Source organism: Aquarana catesbeiana, linkage group LG04 (genome assembly GCF_042186555.1).
Source record: "Aquarana catesbeiana isolate 2022-GZ linkage group LG04, ASM4218655v1, whole genome shotgun sequence".
Lineage (NCBI taxonomy): Eukaryota > Metazoa > Chordata > Amphibia > Anura > Ranidae > Aquarana > Aquarana catesbeiana.
In genome coordinates this window covers 591,411,138-591,434,141 of record NC_133327.1, presented here as the reverse complement: position 1 = coordinate 591,434,141, position 23,004 = coordinate 591,411,138, and the positions used below count along the sequence as shown (strand labels likewise).

Below are 23,004 nucleotides of genomic sequence, written 5' to 3'. Positions count from 1 at the left end.
TAGGAAATAATTACTTTAATGAATAAAAAAAAAAAAAAAAAAAAAAAAAAAAAAAACAGTAAAGTTAGCCCAATTTTTTTTTGTATAATGTGAAAGATTTTTACGAGAATCGTGAGAGAATTGTGATCTTTTTATTCTAAGCAAAAAAATTGTAAATCTCATTTTGGCCAGAATCGTGCAGCTCTACCTATAGGTAAGCCTTATTGTAGGTTTACCTATAGGTAAAATCTTATGACGGAAGTTAACTTGGACACCTCCCTCCCCTCCACCTTTGAAAGATAATAATTAAAATAGCAGTAGCAGATTAATGAGGTCATCTCTCTCCTTCTATTAGTATGATTCTTGCCAGTACAAATGTTTTCCACAACGATTGGCTTCTGTTGAACGGTCATGCTGGAAAACCAGCATTCGATCAGAGCTTTCACCCAATGGCTTCAACACTGATCAGTGTATTTCGACAGGAGGGGGGGGGGGGGGGGGGGCGTGTCCCTGCTGTCAAAATAGAATAAATAGAATAACTTAGTGAACCCGCTGGTTGAATGAAAAAAAAAAAAAAAGAACGAACAAATGTGTATACCCAGCTTAAGAGGGCTGACAATTCTTGTTCCAGATTTCTGCTGTAGCAGGGATTACAGGCGGCGGATAGAGACAGAATAAAGCCTGACTCAAGTTTAACCTGTTCCAAGAGTTACTACACACAGCCTTTTTGCCCTGTTTCTAAAGCTCCTTCATAAAGATGTCATCAGTATTTTACTATATAAAAGGAGAAAGCTTTACAGGTAAGCAGTGTTAATTATATTGGCTCATAAAACAGGTTATGTTTGTTGACAGGCGTTAAGCATACAGCTCTTTTTTCAGCACAGTTTCTTTTGCAATTTCTCTGCTTCCATCTAGTGGTTAAAAGTAGTACTGCACTAGTCCAAAGTAAATGCATTAAAAAGGAAAAACAAACAAAAAAAACAAACAGTTTACCTTCACTCCTAAGTATGAGTTTTGGAAATGCCATGTGAACGCTCAATAAAATCAGAGCTATGAGACAGAGAATTTGGGTAGCACCTGAGAGCAATCTTTATCTGCTGTCATAGTGGATTTGATCTAAAGCGGAGGTCCACCGAAATTTTTTTTTTTTTTTTTAAGTCTGCAGCTACAAATACTGCAGCTGCTAACTTTTAAAATATAGACACTTACCTGTCCAGGGCGCCCGCGATGTCGGCACCCGAATGCCGATCTGTCGCTCGGCTCTCGGGTGCTGCCGCCACCATCTTCGGTTATGGAATCAGGAAGTGAAGCCTTGCGGCTTCACATCCCGGTTCTCTACTGCGCATGCGCAAATCCTGCTGCGCAATCCAGATGGTCCCTACTGTCTCTGGGACCCGTGTGTTTCCCAGCAGACAGCGGGGGGGGGGGGAGGCGTAGACCGCGGGAGTCTATGCCCGGAAGTGGGTGCAGATACCTGTATTATACAGGTATCTGCACCCCCCTCCCCTCTGAAAGGTGCCAAATGTGACACTGGAGGGGGGGGGGGGTTCGAAAAGCAGAGGTTCCATTTTTGTGTGAACCTCCGCTTTAAATCAAGTCGATTTAAATCACGATTTAAATCACTAGTAAAAAGGCTTGATTTAAATCATAATTTTTAAAGAGCAACTGTCATCTCTGTCCCGCAGCGGCTCCTCCTCTGACCTGCTGTTGACTCACCAACAGTCCTATTCAATTTAATGGGACGGCTGGTGATGCGGCAGTGACACAACAAGGTGAGCCGTGGCGGCAACAGGTGAGTGGATGCCCGCTAACAGGCGCTGGCATGATGGAATTGAAATGTGTGGTGCTCATTAAATATAAGCACCTATTCTTGCTAGTAGTTAGAATCTTTAATATTTGCAAACAAAACGAAGGTTTCCTATTTAGAATAATAAACTGTCAGGTTAGTAAAACACCAAATATCAGAACAGATTCAATCATACAGTTTGTAGTGTACATAGATTTGCAAAACAACGGGATAAAGAAATATTCCTGAACTTTGTTTTATCTCCTGGTTATTGTGAAATTGTGTGAATGTCAATGCAGTGCATGTTATCTCAGCTTGCAGAGCTTGGATTCATTAAATGAGTTTACCAAAAATGTAAATATTACAGAATATACAGCCTCAGGCTACATAACTAAGCTCCATATCATGCTGAATAAACTAAATTATTAACCACTGCGCACTTAACCCCCCCCCCCCAACCAGACCAATTTTCAGATTTTGGTGCTCTCACATTTTGAATGACAATTACTCAGTCATGCAACACTGTACCCATATGAAATTTTTGTCCTTTTTTTCACACAAATAGAGCTTTCTTTGGGTGGTATTTAATCACTGCTGGGTTTTTTAATTTTTTGCGCTATATAAAGGGGGAAAAAAATTAAATTCTGTTAAAAAATGCCTTTTTCTTCGTTTCTGTTATAACATTTTGCAAATTAGTTATTTTTCTTCATAAATTTTAGCCAAAATTTATACTGCTACATATCTTTGGTAAAAAATAACTAAAAATTGGTGTAAATTATTTGGTCTTTGTAAAAGTTATAGAGTCCACAAGCTATGGTGCCAATCTCTGAAAAGTAATAAATAAAAGGAATATCTCCACGCTACCAGGACAGCAATAAGCAAGGGAACACTAGCTGCAGCAGACACCGAACTGGTCAAACCACACCAACAATAGGTAAATAAAACTCAATATATGGTGTTGCGCTATAGTGAAGAAATGAATATCATAAATAAAGTGCTAATTTATTTCAAGAGCTATAGAAAGTGGCATTGCATGTGCAAAATTGCATAAAACACACATATAGTGACAACGGATGTGCAAATGGAAACACATAGAAATGCATAAAATTGCTAAATAATCAATCGCATAACCTTCAAGTTGCAAAAAAGCATATAACGTGACATTGCATGTGCAAAATTGCATAGAAACGCATAGAATTGCTACATAATGGCATAACCTTCAAGTTGAATAGAATAAAAAGGTACTAATGCTGACAAAATATGAGATAGAGTCCAACAGTGCATATGAATAAAGATAATTAAAAAATAAAATAAAAATAAGATGTGGTGAAGTGCTGTGCTCCAAGAGACAGTCGGTGAAAATACATTCTTTTCAGTGCATAGGTGATGTGAATCCTCTTCAGTGTGAAAGCACCTCAAGTGTGCAGTAAGGTAAGGTAGGCACTTTCACAGAGGGATGGCTGAGCATGGATGGATGGATGGATGAGTCTGTAATGGGCACAGAGCAGGGCTGTGGGCACTACAGATCCAGCCCACAGCGCTGCTGCAACCGATCTCTCCCCTCTCCGAGCGGTACAGAGAGGGGATAGAGGAACCAGACATGATGCTGGTTTGTTTAAAAGTGATCGCTGTCAGCGGCCATTTACCGTGATCCATGATGCACAGGACACGGTGGTCACGGACACTCCTGTGTGGGCGTCCCAGGAAGCGCGCGGGAGCGTGATTCTGGGAGGGCTTCAATGTACGCCCTCCCAGAGTTATGAAGCCGAATGACCGCTACAGCGCGGTTGTTAAGTGGTTAATGTATCTTAAACAGAAAACTATCTTTAGATAGATTTTTACTCCAAAAGCATTTTATTAAAATAAATTTGATAAAAATAAAAAAAAATCCCATTTAATAGTTAAAAAAATAAAGATTTTTTTGATTTTTTTTTAAATCATTGATTTTTATCCACCCTATCTGCTGTAAACAAAGATCAGAATAATCTCCAACACAACATTGGTCCTCAAACCAAGTAGTATCTTTCAAGTTTTATATTTTGTTTAAAGCAGAGTTCCACCAAAAACGGAATGTCCACTTTAAGTGAAGGTGACCCCCTGACATGCCACATTTGGCATGTCATTTTTGTAGGGGGGGGGGGGGGGGCGATACCCACAGTGACAATGCCACCGCAGAGAGGAGGGGGAGAGGAGCGGGGCTTCGTTCGCATTGCTGGACTGTGGGACAGGTAAGTGTCCAATTAAGAAAAGTCAGCAACTACACTTTTTGTAGCTGCTGACTTTTATATGGATGGAACTCCATTTTAAGTAGACCTAAACCTTTTTTTTTTAATCAACAAAATAGATTTTTATTGAATAGAACACAAGGCATTAATTGCAGGGTGCTGTTGCATAGGCATACAATCCATGAAATACAGGGGTTTCAAGCCTCATAGCATTACATGAATGATAGTAACTGTATAGCCAACTCATAAACGCCCTGAGTTCTAAGCTCTCTTGGAAAGCAAAGTGCAAACAAACAGAACAACAATCAGAAAAGAAGAAAAATAAAATAACAATAAAAAGAAAAGGTCAGTCCAACTGGTAGTATACAACCATTACATTATGTTATAAAGAAAAGGCAAATCACTTCTGACGGGTCACCCATAGTCACATATGGTCACCTGAAGTCTGCAGGAAACCACCTATCCCATCAGTAAACTGTCTAGTGCCATCTGCAGGGGTGCCACCTCTGGGGAGTTCAGCCAATTCTGCCAGATGCTCATACATTTTTTGGGCGATTTCCTATGATGGTAGGTGTTTTTTTATCGGATGAGGATGGTATTAACCATTTGGATCCACTGCGTTTCCTTTGGGGCCTGTGCCGAAAGTCAAAGTCGAGCAATCAGCTTCCTAGCTAGGTATAAGAGCCTCGTGAGGGCGATGTACACCAGAGGGGGGTACAGTCCCTCATCGAGTCTGCCCAACAGACACGTCAACGGGTCTACCGCTAGCTGAACCTGGTATACATTAATTTTGGTGACAATTCTGTTCCAATAATGCACCAACTTGGGGCATCTCCAGAGCATATGGATGAGGTCACTCGGATGAGCCTGACATTTTGGACATATGGAAGTTTCTCATCTACCCCACTTATGTAACCGTACAGGTGTACGGTATACTTGGTGCAATATAAACAGGTGTGAAAGCCTCTGCGCCGCAGACACCGACACCAATGGTCCCACACCAAGAATCTGTTCCCACTGTTCGCCGTCAATGGGGCCACATCTCACTCCCATCCCTCCCTGCAGGGTAAAAGGTCAAGGGCTTGTACATGTGATAGTAGATGGTATACATTCTAGAGATGATACCTTTTTTCTTGGGACCAGTATATATGGATTCCAGAAACGCAGAGTCCTCTAGCTTCTTTTTTTAACAAACAAAGGTGCTTTATTGTCATAAGAAGGTAGATTAGAGTAGGGCTGCAACGATTAATCAATATTATCGATAATAATCGATAATGAAAATCGTTGTCAACGATTTGGGAGGGGGAGAAGCGTGCCCCATTGGTGTTCCTGGGAGGGGGAGTGGAATAGTGCCCCATCATTGGTGTTCCCGGAGGAAAAGTACCCCATTATTGGTGTTCCTGGGATTAATAGTGCCCAATCATTGGTGTCCCCGGGAGGAATAGCACCCCATCATTGGTGTCCCCGGGAGGAATAGCACCCCATCATTGGTGTTACCGGGAGTAATAGCACCCCATCATTGGTGTTCCCGGGAGGAATAGCACCCCATCATTGGTGTTCCCGGGAGGAATAGCACCCCATCATTGGTGTCCCCGGGAGGAATAGCACCCCATCATTGGTGTCCCCGGGAGGAATAGCACCCCATCATTGGTGTTCCCGGGAGGAATAGCACCCCATCATTGGTGTTCCCGGGAGGAATAGCACCCCATCATTGGTGTTCCCGGGAGGAATAGCACCCCATCATTGGTGTTCCCGGGAGGAATAGCACCCCATCATTGGTGTTCCCGGGAGGAATAGCACCCCATCATTGGTGTTCCCGGGAGGAATAGCACCCCATCATTGGTATTCCCGGGAGGAATAGTACCTCATCATTGGTGTTCCCGGGAGGAATAGTACCCCATCATTGGTGTTCCCGGGAGGAATAGCGCCCCATCATTGGTGTTCCCGGGAGGAATAGCACCCCATCATTGGTGTTCCTGGGAGGAATAGCGCCCCATCATTGGTGTTCCCGGGAGGAATAGCAGTGCATATAAATAATGAAGTATCATTTATTTTTATAAAACTGTACAATACATAATATTAATTGCACTCCGTTTCCGCACTTTTTTTTTAACTTCTAGCTGCAAAAAAACGCATTATAAAAATGGCAGAGGGTGCTGCTGACACAATGACCTCAGAAAAAGGTGTGTGACCCAAATCTTCTAAGGCATGGGAGCATTTTAATTTAAATGCTGCAAAGAAGGTGGTCACATGCAAACTTTGCAAAACGGAACTTGCATGGCACGGAAGCACAACAACGACGAACAAACACATGAAACGGAAACACGTGGGGTTCACAGAGGATGGCGAAACATCAGGACGGTAAGTTAAACCCAAATGATATATAGAGTTAAACAGAAATAGTTTTTCCTGCATACTAATCATTCATATTTTCTTTTTCATTGCAGAAAGAAACAGCGCACCATGACAGAGTTTGTGCAGCAAAATCGTCCGTGCACTTCCCAACAATCAGCAATTATTACAGAGTCGTGAAAATGCTAGTCACCGACATGCGGCCACTATCTATGGTTGAAGACCGAGGATTTAAAAGCATGATCAGTGTACTGAACCCTGGATATACTTTACCATCAAGAACCCATTTTACCAAACTAGTGGAGAGAAAGTACCAGGAGGCATTTCAGAATGTGAAGGATGCCATCAGCGTTAATGAAAGCAGAATTGCCATTACTGCAGACATATGGACAAGTATAGCGACCGAGGCTTCCCTTGGCATTACATACCACTACATAGCGGAGGATTGGAAGTTGATTTCTATCTGCCTCACTACCATGCCTCTGGACGACAGACATACAGCAGCAAATATTGCAGAATGGTTGGAGGAAGTCACTGAAAAATGTGAAATTCCAGCTCAGAAAATAATTGCCATTGTGCATGACAATGGTGCAAATATTGTGGCTGCTGCAAAAATCCTGACGGACACGCATGGCTGGGCCAGTATCTGCTGCACTGGCCACACCTAGCAACTGGTGATCAGTGCTGCGTTAAAGAATTCCATAATTGGCCCACAATAAGGCTAGGCTGTCGTTAGAGCAGGCAGAAGCTAAGGCTTTAGAACTGGAATCTAACTATATAATGACTCAAAACCCGATTACTCGCTTAGATATGCAGGCTGCCTACAGAAAGGTAATGCTTCTCCGGGTGGCTGGAGCCAAAAAACAACAGCTGACACAGACACAGCGCATCTTTGAGCAGGGGGAAAAGACGGGCCGGTTGCTGGCTTGGCTGACTAAAGAACAGCAGCTGATGACCGCCATCGCCCGATTGAGAGAAACGTATGGCACTGTGATTACAGATCCGGTGCTTATTAATGTTCACTTTGCCTCTTACTATAGCACCCTATACTCCTCTAAAGCTGATTATTCCGGACTGGAGCTAGATTCCTTTCTGGATCAAATCACCCTTCCAACCCTTACTGATGATGCCCGTTCCCATCTAGATAGTACCATTACTCTAGCGGAGGTTAAACTTGCGTTGAGTGAACTCCAGGCGGGAAAGACTCCCGGGGTCGATGGCCTTCCGCCTGAATTTTACAGACAGTACAGGGGGTCCCCGGGTTACGAACAAGATAGGGACTGTAGGTTTGTTCTTAAGTCGAATTTGTTTGTAAGTCGGAACAGTACCTTTTTTTCAGTGCACATCCAGTCTTTTATTTATTTTTGTATAATTTTTTTATTTTTAATATTATTTTTCTTATTCTTTACTTTTTTAATTACTTCTTTTTTATTTTATTAATTTAATTATTACTGTATTTCTTATTTTTTTTTAATTTTTATCAATTTTTTTTCATTTAAACTTTATTGCTATCACACAGGAGAAAACAATTCCCTGTGTGATAGCAATTGGAGGTGACAGGTTCTCTTTATTGACCCTGTCACCTCCAAAAACAGGAGTCCCAGCACTGTGCTAGATTTCCACAGCACATCACAGCTCTCCCCTCTCACTGTTTACATGGCAGCAGGGACAGGAGACACCAGAGAGAGGGGACCTGATGTGTGATGGCACAGCAGGGAGATGGATGGAGACAGCAGCAGTGTCTGTGACCCGAGTCTGGGCAGGCCGGCTGGCCGGCTGGCCGGCCGCAGTGCACCTCGGCGGGGCAGCGGCGCAGGAAAGACCGGGGATCCTGGAGGCTTCACTAGGCCGCAGTAGGCCGCGGCCACGACGGGCAGTTTTAGCGGCCTGGCAGGCCACCGGACCGTACCAGGCCTGTGGATGGGCAGGCCAGGAAAGGAGGAACGGCTCAGTCAAGCAAGGAGAGGAAGATTCGGCCGGCAGTGACGTCATTCGGGCCCCGTTCGTAAGTAGGAGTTGTTCGCAACTCGGATGTTCGTAAGTCGGGGACCCCCTGTATGGGGAGCAATTACTACCCAGGCTACATGAGATGATGGCGAAGGCCTTAGAAACAACCGACCTTCCCGATTCTATGGCGGAGTCGGTTATAGTTGTTATTCCCAAACAAGGTAAGGATCCCGAATTATGTATGTCATACCGCCCCATCTCCCTCTTAAATGCAGGTGCAAAGATTCTTACCAAAGTCCTGGCTAGACGTCTAAATGAGGTCATTCTTACATTAATACATGAGGACCAGACAGGCTTTATGCCTGCTAGGGGGACGGATATTAACCTCCGTAGACTGTATACTCTCCTTGGGACCGGGGGGCCCCTGGCCGCTTCGACGCAGTGGCCTCCCTGGATGCAGAAAAGGCATTTGACTCGGTTGAGTGGTGCTACCTATGGGAGGCCCTGCGTCGATTTGGCTTTGGACTTAAATTTATTTCCTGGATACAGGCCCTATACGAATCTCCCAGGGCCAGGGTGCGCACGGGATCGACCCTTTCGCCAACCTTCCGCCTGTACCGGGTACCAGGCAGGGTTGCCCACTATCCCCCGGCCTCTTTGCACTGGCCATCGAGCCGATGGCTATTCTACTGCGCTCCTCCCCCCTAGTCAAAGGTATACCACTGGGATCGGTCCAGGAGAAAATCTCCTTATATGCCGACGATACCTTGCTGTATCTTCGGAATGAAACGGACTCCCTGGGGGCAGCTCTAGTTTTGATAGACACTTTTGGCATCCGGGTTAATTGGGAAAAAAATCGGTGATATTTCCACTGCACTCAGAGGAGGCTTCTGTGCTGCCGAACACCCCCCTCCAGAGGGTTTCGCAATTTAGATAGCTGGGAATTGAGATACATAGAGATCTGACCCAGTTTATCCCTCAGGCATTTTTCAAAAAACTTGACAAGCTGATCATCTCATTTGTGTGGAACGGCAGTGTCCTAGAATTGCTAAAATCGACCCTCCAGCTGCCACTAACGCTGGGAGGCCTGGCCCTGCCGTGTTTTCTTAAGTATTATTGGGCAGCGGTTCTGGTCACAGTGAGATGGTGGCTGTCGGAGAGCCCCGCCAACCCTGCCTCAACTTTGGAGGCGGCGCTGCTGGGGTCTTACTCTGAGCTGAGAAACCTAATTCACCGGGGACTCAAATCTAACCCAAACATAACCCCTTCGATGAGAACCACACTTAAAGTATGGGAGATTGTCCGAGCCAAAACCCACATGTCTAGCAGCTTGTCCCCCAGGACTCTGTTACGCGGTTACCACACTTCCGGACGATCCCTGACCCCGTACTCTGGGCCCGTCACGACATTACAGTATTAGCCGACATAACTTCCCCAACAGGTTTGCTCTCATTTGACGAGATGAAACGCCAGAAGGGCTTACCTAACCGTATGTTTTTCAGGTACCTGCAACTCCGACACGCTTATCGCTCCCAATTTCCCACACCCCCGGTGCTGGTGACCACTGGCATTGAAAGCCTATTGAGCGCACCAGAGGAGACTAAGCCCCTTTCTGCTTTATACTCTACTTTGGCCGTACTAGATACGTCCAAGGTCTCACAGTTGTTCCAGGTGTGGCAGGGGGATGTGCCATCGCTGGCGGATGATGACTGGGAGGAGGGCATTCAGCAGTACCTCCCTCTGGTAATATCCACCTGGGATCGGTTTATCCAGCTTACATTTTTACACAGAGCATACTTCTCACCAAAACGCCTAGCTAGGATATACCCGAACAGCAGTCCGATTTGCACTAAATGCTCATTGGAGGAGGGATCGTTCTTCATATGGTTTGGTCATGTCAACATATACAGGCCTTCTGGAGGGGAGTGGTGGTCGTGATTAATTCTGTCAGCAAGCTATCGTTACCGTGTGATCCAATCCCATTGTTGCTGGGAATAGTGGATAATTTACCGGTCCCACAATCCAAGAAGATGATTGTGCTTTACGCAGTCTTTTACGCTAGGAAGGCAATCCTGCTTAGGTGGAAGGGGGCCGAACAACAGTGGAAAAAGCTCATTAACAATGTTCTCCCACTATACAAACTGACTTATCTGGGCCGCAATTGTCCGAAAAAATTTACTAAAATATGGGGCTCTTGGGTGCGTGAAGAGCAATTGACCCTTGACTAAGAACGGAGACCCGAGGGTACCCGCCTTGAACCCTTTGAGGCTCTGGAGGGCTTAGCTTGAATGGGTGAGGTCACGCCCTTATGAAGGGATCCCTTATACATCTAAGATATAAGACTTCTAAATCAGAGAGCCCGGTCTATGTATATTAATGAACAGACTGACATTACACATGTAAAGGCATCATACCTCCGTTTTTCAGAAATGGTGAAGGAGATTTTATGGAGCGGGCTCCCAATTCCTCTTCCCCCCTCCCCTCCCCTATCCCCAACTAGACGCTTCTACTCTGGTTACAAGTATTTGACTACTAGAAGGTTAATGAACTATACCCGCATCTGCTGTGTTTGATCCCACTGCGTATTGTATGTACATTATTTTAGTTTTCCCTCTTTTTTTGTTTATTCCCTTCCCTTTGTATTATTTCTGTTCTGTTATATCTGCTTTACAAAATAAAAAACTTTCTGTTAAAAAAAAAAGAATTCCAGAATTGAGAGAGCCGTTAGTGCTGCAAGAGAACTAGTTAAACATTTTTAAAAAAGTGAGCTAGCCAGCAGCAAATTGAAGGAGAAGCAAAAGCAAATGGGTACATCTGAGCACAAGCTTCTTCAAGATGTAAGCACAAGATTGAATAGCACTTACTATATGGTTGTAGGACTCATTGAACAAAGGTGGCCGGTAACTGCAACTCTGTCTGACCCATCAGTTACACAAAGGGGCAAACATTATCTGGACTTAAAACCAGACCAGTGGAGTATTCTTGAAGAACTTTCCACTGCTCTTAAGCCCTTTGAATGCTGCACTGTATTCATGAGTGGCCAAGAATATGTTACCCTATCATCCGTGCCTGCACTGGTAAAGGGGCTGTTGCAGTCCAATGAAGGTGCTTCATTTGAAACATCTCCGCTAAAGAGCTTCCAAGCCACTGCAACAGACCAACTTCAAAGCAGATGGAAGGGGATCCTTGAACATGTCCCAAACACCGTAATCCTTTCCTCTGCCCTGGACCCATGATTTAGAAGACAAAAATTTTTATCACCAGAACAGATCATGAATGTGCAGGCAAAAGTACAGACAGAGGCGCTTGCTGTAAGAAGGGAGATGGTGGTGCAGCAGCAAATGACCACCACGTCGTCTGTAACTAGAGATGCTGAGCCTTCAACATCTACAGCATCTCATTCTCTACTTGACATACTCCTTGAGTCTGGGGGCAGCAGTGAAGAGGGGCAACTTGAGGAGGACATTCACACACAAGTCCGAAATGAAGTGCAGGCTTATTTTGCGGAGAAGCCACTTCCGAAGGAGGGAAACCCTTTGAATTGGTGGAAGGGTAACCAAGATAAATATCCTACTTTGGCAAAACTTGCGAAATCCTTCTTGTGCATCCTATGCACCTCCACTCCATCAGAGTGCCTCTTTTCTGCTGCAGGCAACATCATTTGTAAAAAGAGAGCCAGCCTTAGCCCCGAGCATGTTAACATGTTAACTTTTTTACATTCAAACGCTAAGTTTCTTGAACAGTTATAGTTCACCTCTTATCAGAATATTTGTTGTTTTTGTACTGCTGCTAAGTTGTGTAATGTTAATGTTAAACGTTTGTTATTCTGCAGTTTGAGTGTAACACTCAGTTTTTTCATCATTACTTTTAAATAAACGAAAAAAAATGGCACATTAAGTTTTTTTTAATGATTTTATCCGATTAATCGAAAAAATAAATCGGCCGATTAATCGATTATGAAAATAATCATTAGTTGCAGCCCTAGATTACAGTATACCAGTTGACAGTACATAACACTACATGTGAAGAAGTCATAATTACTTACAGAAATCAGACTGGTGTGGGCAGTGTACAGATCATAGTTCAGTAAGTACTAATACATTAAGGAGGATAGGTCCACTAACATCCATATTCCCATTCCGCCCCCCCCCCCCCCCCCCCAGTGATCTTATAGATACGGTATCGGATGGTATTAGGAGGACATCCATGGAGCCCATACCGTCTCAAATTTCCATGGACAGCCCGGTTCACATATGTGATTCTATACATGGGCAAGGCTGCCTCGATCTGTGCTTCCCAGGCAGGGAGGGATGGAGGAGAGTAGTCAATCCATTTTAGGAGAATTTCCTTTTTGGCATAAAATAGGAGATAGGAAATTAGCAGTTTTAGATGATAAGATCATTGCTCATCGTCATGGACCAATTTGAGTCTTGCATCTGGGACATGTGGGGTCTTTATCTGGGAAGATACGATGGAGGAGTATAGTAGATCCTGTGGAGGAATTAAACCTGAATTAATTTATCTTTAGATGCTATTACTAGCTTAGGCCATAGTCAAGAAAGTCTTCCCATCCCGCTTTATCTAGTGACGGTATATCACTATGCCATATTTCCCATAGTTTCTCTATCTCGTGGGAGTCCTTGCCTAGGAGTGCACTATCTATATAAGGTAGAGAGAGGTTTAGTAAGGTCCCCAGGAGTTAGGAGTTCCTCGATAGGATCGGCTTGAAGGAGGGGTTTTTGAGGGAAGTGGGCCTTAGCTGCCTGCTTGAGTTGTAGGTATCTAAATATCATCCATTGGGGTAGCTGGTATGTAGTCGTTATATCCGAGAGAGGCATTAACCTGCAGTACTTGCCCCAGAGTTGTAATGCCATAGCGAGCCCAAACCTGTGGGTCCGGGATGGTACGGAAATGTGCTAGCGCTGGGTTTCCCCAAAGTGGATGTGCAGGGGACCATTGGCCTGGTTTTAGGTACCGTTGCCTGGCAGCCACCCACACTCTCTACGTTGCTCGCGTAGGTCCCGGGACCTCCGGGTACGCCCCTGTAGGGAAGGTTACGAAGGTCAGCCAGCGAGCCTAAGCAGTTCGTCTCAAGGCAGACTGCGGCATTGGATCTGGAGCCCTGAAACCACCAGTGGACCAAGACCAGCATCACGGCCCAGAAGTAAACTTGAAAATTCAGGAGGGCCAAGCCTCCCAGATGGGCAGGCAACTATAGAGTGGAGCGTGCCAACCTAGGAGTCTTGCCACCCCAAATGAAGGAACCCATACAACAGTCAATCTCCTTAAAGAATGAGACAGGGACCCATACAGGACAGTTTCTAAACAAGTAGTTGAATTTAGGTAGTATCATCCTCTTAAGGAGGTTGATAAGTCGCAGAAGGTTTAGTGGTAAGTTCGCCCAAGCAGAGCATTTTGTACGTAGGGTAGTCATGACAGGTGTTAGATTCTTTTCTATATAGTCGGAGGGATTTTTTGTGATCAAGACCCCGAGGTATCTAAACTCCTCCACTCACTGCAGCGGGGAGGATGGGGCCCCCGATGCAGCACCATCATCAATGGAGAACAATACTGATTTAGTCCAGTTAATTTTGATGCCCCAAAGTCGTCAAAGATTCGCAGGGCAGCTAGTAGTGAGGGACCAGCGTCGTTTAGGCATAGGAGCGCGTCGGCGGCGTACAGGGACAGTTGCTCCTCCAGCATAGCCACCCGCAGGCCCAGGACATCTGGAGCACTCCTGATCGAAATTGCCAAGGGCTCCAGTGCCAGGGCGAACAGGCTGGGGGAAAACGAACATCCCTGCCTCGTGCCGCGAAACAAATCAAACGGATCCGATAGCCAATTATGCGTACAGATTCGGGGCACTAGGTGCATGGTAAAGTAGTCGAATGCTGTGAATAAACTTGGAGCCAAACCCAAATCTATGTAATACCTCCCACAAGTAGGTGAGTCCTCTAGCTTCAAGTTAGATTGTCTACACTGGCCACGCATAGCATGTTGTAGGTGCATATATTGGTAATGATAACCTTTCAGCCCTGGGAATTCCTGCAGAAGTTGAAGATACGGTTTTAGGACAGAATCATTTAGGAATCTAATCCCGCCCTTTCCCAGATTGGATGTTTTATAACCTTAGCTAATTCTGTGTAAAAGCGGTTCTGCCAAATGGGCGTTTGATGGAGAAACCCAGTCAGTCCCAGTGTATTCTTGACCCCTTTCCAGATTTTCATTAGCAGCTGAACTGTGGTACAATTAAATGGGACCCTAGGGAGGCCCATTTCCATATGGGATAGGGCAGTGTAGCCTGTATCAGGGCCAAGGAGTAGATCCCTAGAAGAGTCTGTAACCTTCGCAAGATTCCAACCTGTGAAGTGTTGTAATTGGGCTGCAAAATAGTACATTTGTGGGTGCGGAACAGCCATTCCACCCTGATCTTTGGGAAGTTGCAGAGTGGCAAGCTTAATGCGTGGCACTCCACCTCTCAAGATAAGAGCCCTGAACTGCGAGTCTATATGCCGGAACCAATACTGTGGTATTCAGATTGGGGCATTGTGCAAAATGTACAGTAGTTGCAGGGCCCAGATCATTTATATGAGATTTACACGTCCAGTTACTGACAGCGGTAACCTACACCAACTGGCATGCTTATGTTGGAACTTTTGAAGTATTGCTTTCAAATTCAAAAGTTATATATTCCCTTGGGTCTCCGGTTACCACTATACCCAAATATCTGAATGAAGTGACTACCTGTATGTGTGATACATCTTCTGATAGAGGTGCCGGAAGCGGGTCCAGTGGGAGAAGAGCCGACTTGTGCCAGTTAAGGAAAAAGCCCGACAACTGCCCAAACTGATCGATTAGGCGCATCACTGTTCTCAAGGAGTCCCCAGTACCTCCCAGGTACAGCAGGGTTTCGTCTGCATACAGGGAGATTTTGTCTGCTCTCTGTCCCCTATGAAAACCCTCGATGTTGGGGAAGGCCAGCGCCATAGCTGTCAGGGGTTCCAATGCAAGGGCAAACAGCAGGGTTGACAATGGGCACCCCTTCCGTGTCCCATGAAAAAGAGGAAAAGGCTCCAACAAGGTATTGTTAATCCTTATCCTCGCTGTTGGGGCAGCATATAAAAGTTGCACCCAAGATATAAATCTGTCAGGTAGACCGAATCAACGCAAAATCTCCCACAAATAGTTCCACTCCACGCTGTCAAAAGCTTTGGCAGCGTTGAGGGAAAATATAGCCCTGTTGCCCGGGTTATCTACGGGAGTGGAACTTCTGCTCGTTGTACTTCTCCCCACCTCCGGTGCCACGTTTGGCACCTTTCGGGGGGCAGGATATCTGTCTTTCACAGGTATCCTGTTCCCACTTCCAGGAGCCTCAGCCGGGGGTATTGATATCACCGCCCGGGCTCCCTCCTCCTCCTTCCCCGGCCGCTGGGCCAGTAGGAGAGAGGAGCGGAGCCTCGTGCATGCACAGTAGGGTTTCCGGCGTGGAGCCGTAAGGCTTCACTGCCGGGTTCCCTTACACGCAATGGAGGCGGCACGCACCCAACAGCTGATGGATACATAGACATCACTGGACTCCAGGACAGGTAAGTGTATGATTATTAAAAGTCAGCAGCTGCAGTATGTGCAGCTGCTGGCTTTTAATTTTTGCAGCGGTGGGCAGATCTCTGCTTTAATGGGGACACAGACAGCAGTAAAAACCTGACAGGTGTTCTAGTCCCTCACTAATCAAAGCAAACAAAAAAATTTCCGTTACACTTTAGAAAGAATTAGTACTTTGTATTATCAGGTTTGGATGGCTCTCTTTGCATGGTACCTACAATACAAGGAAAGGCTGGTCCCAAGCTTCCTGTCACCTTATACTGCAATAAAACAGGGATTGCTCCCACCATCAATGCAGGAAGCCCCAATTATCCTGATCCCAAAACTGAACAAAGACCTTCGCTATAGTGAATCTCATCGTCCAATCAATCTTGCTAATCAATATGGATGTCAAGATTTTGGCCAAGATCCTTCCACATAGACTAAATAATGTCATACCTGACCTGATAAACTCAGACCAAACAGGGTTTATCCCAGGCAGGTCCATGTACAGTGGGTATAAAACATCTACACACCCCTGGTAAAATGTCAGGTTTCTGTGATGTAAAAAAATGAGACAAAACTAAATAATTTCAGAACTTTTTTTGATGTGACCTATAAACTGTACAACTCAGTTGAACAAACTGAAATCTTATAGGTGGAGGGAAGTAAGGATAAAAAAATAAAATATTATGGTTGCAGTCTTTTTGGGTATGAGTCTATCAGCATGGCACATCTTGACTTTGCAGAAACACTCCAAATCTGTCAGATTGCGAGGGCATCTCCTGTGCACAGCCCACTTCAGATCACCCTACAGATTTTCAATCAGATTCAGGTCTGAGCTCTGGCTGGGCCATTCCAAAACTTTAATCTTCTTCTGGTGAAGCCATTCCTTTGTTGATTTGGATGTATGCTTTGGGTTGTTGTCATGCTAAAAGATGACGTTCCTCTTCATGTTCAGCTTTCTAGCAGAAACCTGAAGGTTTTGTGCAAATATTGACTGGTATTTGGAAATTGTTCATAATTCCCTCTACCTTGACTAAGGCCCCTGTTCCAGCTGAAGAAAAACAGCCCCAAAGCATGATGTTGCCACCACCATGCTTCACTATGGGTATGGTGTTCTTTTGGTTATGTGCAGTGTTGTTTTAGCACCAAACATATCAACAGTTCAACCTTGCTTTCATCTGACCATAACACATTTTCCCACATGCTTTTGGGAGACTTCAGATGTGTTTTTGCAAAATCCAGCTAGGCTTGGATGTTTTTCTTTGTAAGAAAAGGCTTCAGTCTTGCCATTCTTCCCCTTAGCCCAGACAAATGAAAAATACGGGATATTGTTGTCACATGTACCACACAGCCAGTACTTGCCAGATATTCCTGCAGCTCCTTTAATATTGCTGTAGGCCTCTTGGCAGCCTCCCTAACCAGTTTTCTTCTCATCTTTTCATCAATTTTGGAGGGATGTCCAGTTCTTGGTAATGTCACTGTTGTGCCATATTTTCTCCACTTGAAGATGACTGTCTTCACTGTGTTCCATGGTAAATATAATGCTTTGGAAATTCTTTTGTACCCTTTTCCTGACTGATACCTTTTGACAATGAGATCCCTCTGATGCTTTGGAAGCTCTCTGCAGACCATGGCTTTTGCTGTAGGATGCGACTAAGAAAATGTCAGGAAAGACGTACTAGAACAGCTGAACTTTATTTAGGGTTCATCAGAGGCACTTTAAATGTTGACAGGTGTGTACTGACTCCTATTTAACATGAATTTGAATGTGATTGCTTAATTATGAACACCGCCACATCCCCAGTTATAAGAGGGTGTGCACACTTATGCAACCACATTTTTTTATTTTCACTCCCCCCTAAAAGATTTCAGTTTGTTTTTCAATTGAGTTGTATGGGTCACATTAAAAAGGTGGAAAAAGTTCTGAAATTATTTATCTTTGTCTCTTTTTTTTTTACATCACAGAAACCTGACATTTCAACAGGGGGTGTGTAGACTTTTTATATCCACTGTATATTAATATCCACAGTCTACAGATCTTTTCCCTCAAAAGCCTTTGATTCTATAGAATGGCTTTCTATGACACACGTTTTGGGAAAATTTGGTTTTGGTTCTAGTGTCACAGCTCGTCTTAGGGTATATTTTCTCAGAGTCCTTCCCCATACAGTTAGGTCCATATATATTTTGACACAGGCACAATTTTAGATTTTTTCAGGTATTTACCAAAACATATTCAAGCTATAATTATATAATGGATATGGGCTGAAATTGCAGGTTTAATTTGAGGGTATGTACATCCAAATCAGAGGAAGGGTTTATCAAATTACAGCCCTAAAGAATAGTCGGGTGACCCCTTTTTTCAAGGGACCAAAAGTAATTGGACAATTGAATCAAAAGCGGTTTCATGGCCAGGTGTGGCCTACTCTTTTAATTCTTCATCAATTAAGCAGGTAAAAGGACTGAAGTTGATTCAAAGTGTGGTATTTGCATTTGGAATCTATTGCTGTGAACCTACATCATACGTTCAAAGGAGCTGTCTATGCAAGTAAAACAGGCCATTGTAAGGCTTCAAAAACTAAACAATCCATCAGAGAGATAGCAGCAACATTAGGAGTGGCCAACAGTTTGGTACATTCTGAGGAAAGAAGAACGCACTGGTGAGCTCAGCAACATAAAAAGGCCTGGATGTCCACAGAAGACAACAGTGGTGAATGACTGCAGAACCCTCTCTATGGTAAAGAAAAACCCATTCACAACATCCAGACAAGTGAAGGACACTCTCCAGGGAGGTGGGTGTATCATTATCAAAGTCTACAATCAAGAGAAGACTTCAAGAGAGCAAATACAGAGGGTTCACCACAAGGTGCAAACCATTCATAAGCCTGAAGAATAGAAAAGCCAGATTAGGCTGACAAAAAAAAAAATCTAAAAAAGCCATACCAGTTCTGGAAAAGCATTCTTTGGACAGATGAAACTAAGAATAATCTGTACCAGAATGACGGGAAGAAAAAAGTGTGGAGAAGGCTTGGAACAGCTCATGATCCAAAGCACAAAATGTCATCTGGGCATGCATGGCTTTGAGTGGCACTAGGTCATTGGAGTTTTTTGATGTGACAGTTGTCGACATTATAACTTACATATACGGTGACAAAGTGGCACTGCACCGGTGGCCCACTACCACTGTGATTATACACAGCTGCAGTTGATCAGCGGGTACTGAGGACTCAATGTCCGCTGGCACCCGCCGATACTTCGGTACTGACGGAGAACGGCAGTCTGCCTATGTAAACAAGGCTGATTGCCGTTCTGCCAGTGCAGAAGGCATGGATTCTATGTTCCTGCAAATCAAGGACACAGATCCATGCCTTCCCCTAGTAAAAGAACCTCCCACAGTACACAAAATCACTAATTAGGTACACAGTTAACCCTTTGATCGCCTCCGATGTTAACCCGTTCCCAGCCAGTGTCAATGCAAATTTTTAGCACTGAACACTGTATTAATGTCACTGATTCCCAAAAAGAGTCAAAAGTGTCAGTTAGTATCCGACTGTCCGCAATATCGCAGTCCCACTATAAGTGGCTGATCGCTGCCATTACTAGTAAAAAATAAATAAATAAAATTATTCCACAGTTTGTAGACGCTATAACCAAACCAATCGATATAAACTTAATTGTTTTTTTTTTTTTTAACAGAAATATGTAGCAGAACACATATTGACCTAAATTGATGAAGAAATTTGATTTTTTACATGTTTTATTGGAAAAGTCATGCAAGGGAGTTTACTCCACCACAAGTGGTTCTAAAGGCACAACATTTTTTACCTTAATGCATTTTCTGCATTCAAATAAAATATGTCCCTGTATCGCCCCCTCACGCTCCTTATCCCCGTCCCACCGAGCGTACGCAGATGTGCGTACTTGGCTTTCGGGGGTTATACCGGGATGATGCCCGCAGCTGCAGGCATCATCCCGGTACCGTTTTTTAGAGCCAGCAATCGGCTTTACAAGTATAACCGATGCAGCTAAAAGCCACTCGGCTCTTATACCGGAAGAGCGGAAGGGACATCCCCCCCCCTCCCGACGCTCTTACCGGGCCTTTCGATCACCAATCCGCCTCCTCTGGCGGCTACTGACAGTCTGGAACGAAGCCGTAAGCGGCTTCGTTCCAGCCTCCTAATTGTAAACACGGAAGCAACATCATGATGTCACTTCCCACTTACTTAGCTGCCAATGGCGCCGGTTTTAAAAAAATATACAGTATTCAGAATTGCCGAAAATGGCGATCTGAATACTGTGAAGTGCAAAGGAGGGATCGGGGGTCTAAAAGACCATAAAGAGTACCTGTCACCACCTATTACTGTCACAAAGGATGTTTACATTCCTTGTGACAGCAATAAAAGTGATCAAACACAATTTATAAATATAAAAATAAATAAGAAAAAAAAAAAATTAAAGTGCCCCGTCCCTGCGAGCTCGCGCCCGCATATGTAAACGGTGTTCAAATCACACATGTGAGGTATCACCGCGATCGTCAGAGTGAGAGCAATACTTCTAGTACTAGACCTCCTCTGTAACTCTAACCTGGTAACCGTAAAAAAAAATTTAAAGCGTCGTCTATGGAGATGTTTAGGTACCGTAGTTTGTGGCCATTCCACGAGTGCGTGCAATTATAAAGCGTGACATGTTTGGTATCTATTTACTCAGTGTAACATCATCTTTCACATTATACAAAAAAATTGGGCTAACTTTACTGTTTGTTTTTTTTTTAATTCATGAAAGTGTCCCTTTTCCCAAAAAGTTGCGTTTAAAACACCGCTGCACAAATACCATGTGGCATAAAATATTGCAACAATCGCCATTTTAGTCTCTAGATTCTCTGCTAAAATATATTTTATATATATATATATATATATATATATATATATATATATATATATATATATATATATATATATATATATATATATAGCGCTGGTAGATTTTCCATCTACCGCTGATAGGTAAATCTTGTGGGTTACTTATTAGGTAAAGTTAGATTTGCCTTTGTTCCAGCTTGGCTGAGTTGCATGTAGTTCCACACTGTGCCGGTGGGTGTCGTTGTCACCATGGGCTGGTTTTGGAAAGGAAACGTGTGGAAGCGTATGAGTGCTCCTCTGTCCCGGAGATAACTCGGTGGAGGTGGTCCTCCGAGTTGCATTCTGGGAGAGGGTATTTATGGGTCAGACGTCATGTTTAGGGGTTCGTTTTTCAGCCACCTGCTGGCCCTCCTGGCCGACAGGTATGCCTTAAGAGTACCACCTCGTGGTCCTCCGTTCCGGAGGCCCACGTCACTGCGGTGTATGGGTGGGCCCAGAAGCCTGTCTGGGGCCTACCACAGCAGCGGAGGAATGGTCCTGAGCTGTCTATCCTGAGTGAAGAAGCTGGACAACCGAGGAGATCCCAGGGGAGGACCCGTCATGGAAGGATCATGCAGAGTGCTGGTCCGGAGAGGGGCCTGGTGACTCGGTTGGAGGACGTATCCTGAAGTAATTTTACTGCATAGTACTGCCGGGTTGGCTTAAAGGTTCAAGTACTGTGTCTGACATTCATCACAAACCAATACATCCTGTGGCAGAGGATCGTACGGGTTTTATACCAAACAAGTCTGTGGCAGAGACTTTTGTTCGTGCTACGTACTGGCTGCTAGGCAAGTGAGAGAGGCCTATCCAGGCGGGCAAAGATTGAATTCCACAAGGGCAGTGCATTCAACTACAAGTGTTCAATTCCAAAGAATGTTCTAAAGCAGTGGTTCTCAACTCCAGTCCTCGGGACCCACCAACAGGCCAGATTTTAAGTATTACCTTGGGGAGTTGCAGACTAGAATACTGCAATCACTGAGCAGCAAGTGATATCACCTGTGATGTATTTCAGCTATCTTGCAAACCTGGCCTGTTGGTGGGTCCTGAGGACTGGAGTTGAGAACCACTGTTCTAAAGAATACTAAAGAAAGGTATTTGAGCTTCCCTGCAACTTTCCTTCTGCCTCTTTCCTGCTACTTCCTTTATTACTTGTTCATTAAAATTCATTAACCACTTCAATACCAGGCACTTAGACACCTTCCCACCCAGGCCAATTTTCAGCTTTCAGCGCTGTCGCAATTTGAATGACAATTGTGTGGTTATGCTACACTGTACCCAAACAAATTTTTTATCATTTTGTTCCCACAAATAGAGCTTTCTTTTGGTGGTATTTGATCACCTCTGCGGTTTTTATTTTTTGTGCAACAAATAAAAAAACACCGAAAATTTTGAAAAAAAACAAGTTTTTCTTTGTTTCCGTTAAAACTTTTTGTAAATTAGTACGTTTTCTTCTTCAATGACGGGCACTGATATGGCTGCACTGACGGGCACTGATACGGCGGCACTGATGGGCACCGATGAGGTGGCACCAATGAGGTGGCACTGATGAGGTGGCACTGACGGGCACTGATTATGGGCACTGATAGGCGGCACTGATGGGCACTGATAGGTGGCACTGATGGGCACTGATGGGCACTCATAGGTGGCACTGATGGGCACTCATAGGTGGCATTGATGGGCACTCATAGGTGGCATTGATGGTTACTTATGGGTGGCACTGATAGTTGGTACAGATGGGCACGGATGGGCGCTGATAGATGGGCACTGATGGGCACGGATGGGCACTGACAGGTGGCACGAATGGACACTGATGGGTGGCACTGCTGACACTGCTTGTTTGCAGTGATGCCCCTAAGGGTGGCATTGCTGGGCATCACTGCAACATAATGGTGCCAATCAGTCCATTTGTGGGCACTGATTGGCACAGATTTGGCACACTGGGCACATGTGGATGGCCATGGGGTACATACCTGGCCATCCACATGTTGCCCCTTCCCTGGTGGTCCTAGTGGCGATCCCTGGTGGTCCAGTGTGGTGATCTGCGGGGGGCTGCGCTGATAAACAATCAGCGCAGACCCCCCCTGCCAGGAGAGCCGCCGATCGGCTCTCCTCTACTCGCGTCTGTCAGACGCGAGTGAGGAATAGCCGATCAACGGCTCTTCCTATTGACAGCGTGATCAGCCGTGATTGGACACGGCTGATCACATGGTAAAGAGCCTCCGCCGGAGGC

The 23,004-nt window shown here is 44.7% G+C and overlaps 1 protein-coding gene across 1 annotated transcript in view; it reads right to left on the bottom strand.

Moving 5' to 3' along the window:
* Window positions 1-23,004, bottom strand: part of COMMD1 (copper metabolism domain containing 1) — a 276,696-nt gene that overhangs the window by 252,480 nt on the left and 1,212 nt on the right. The window lies entirely within an intron of this gene.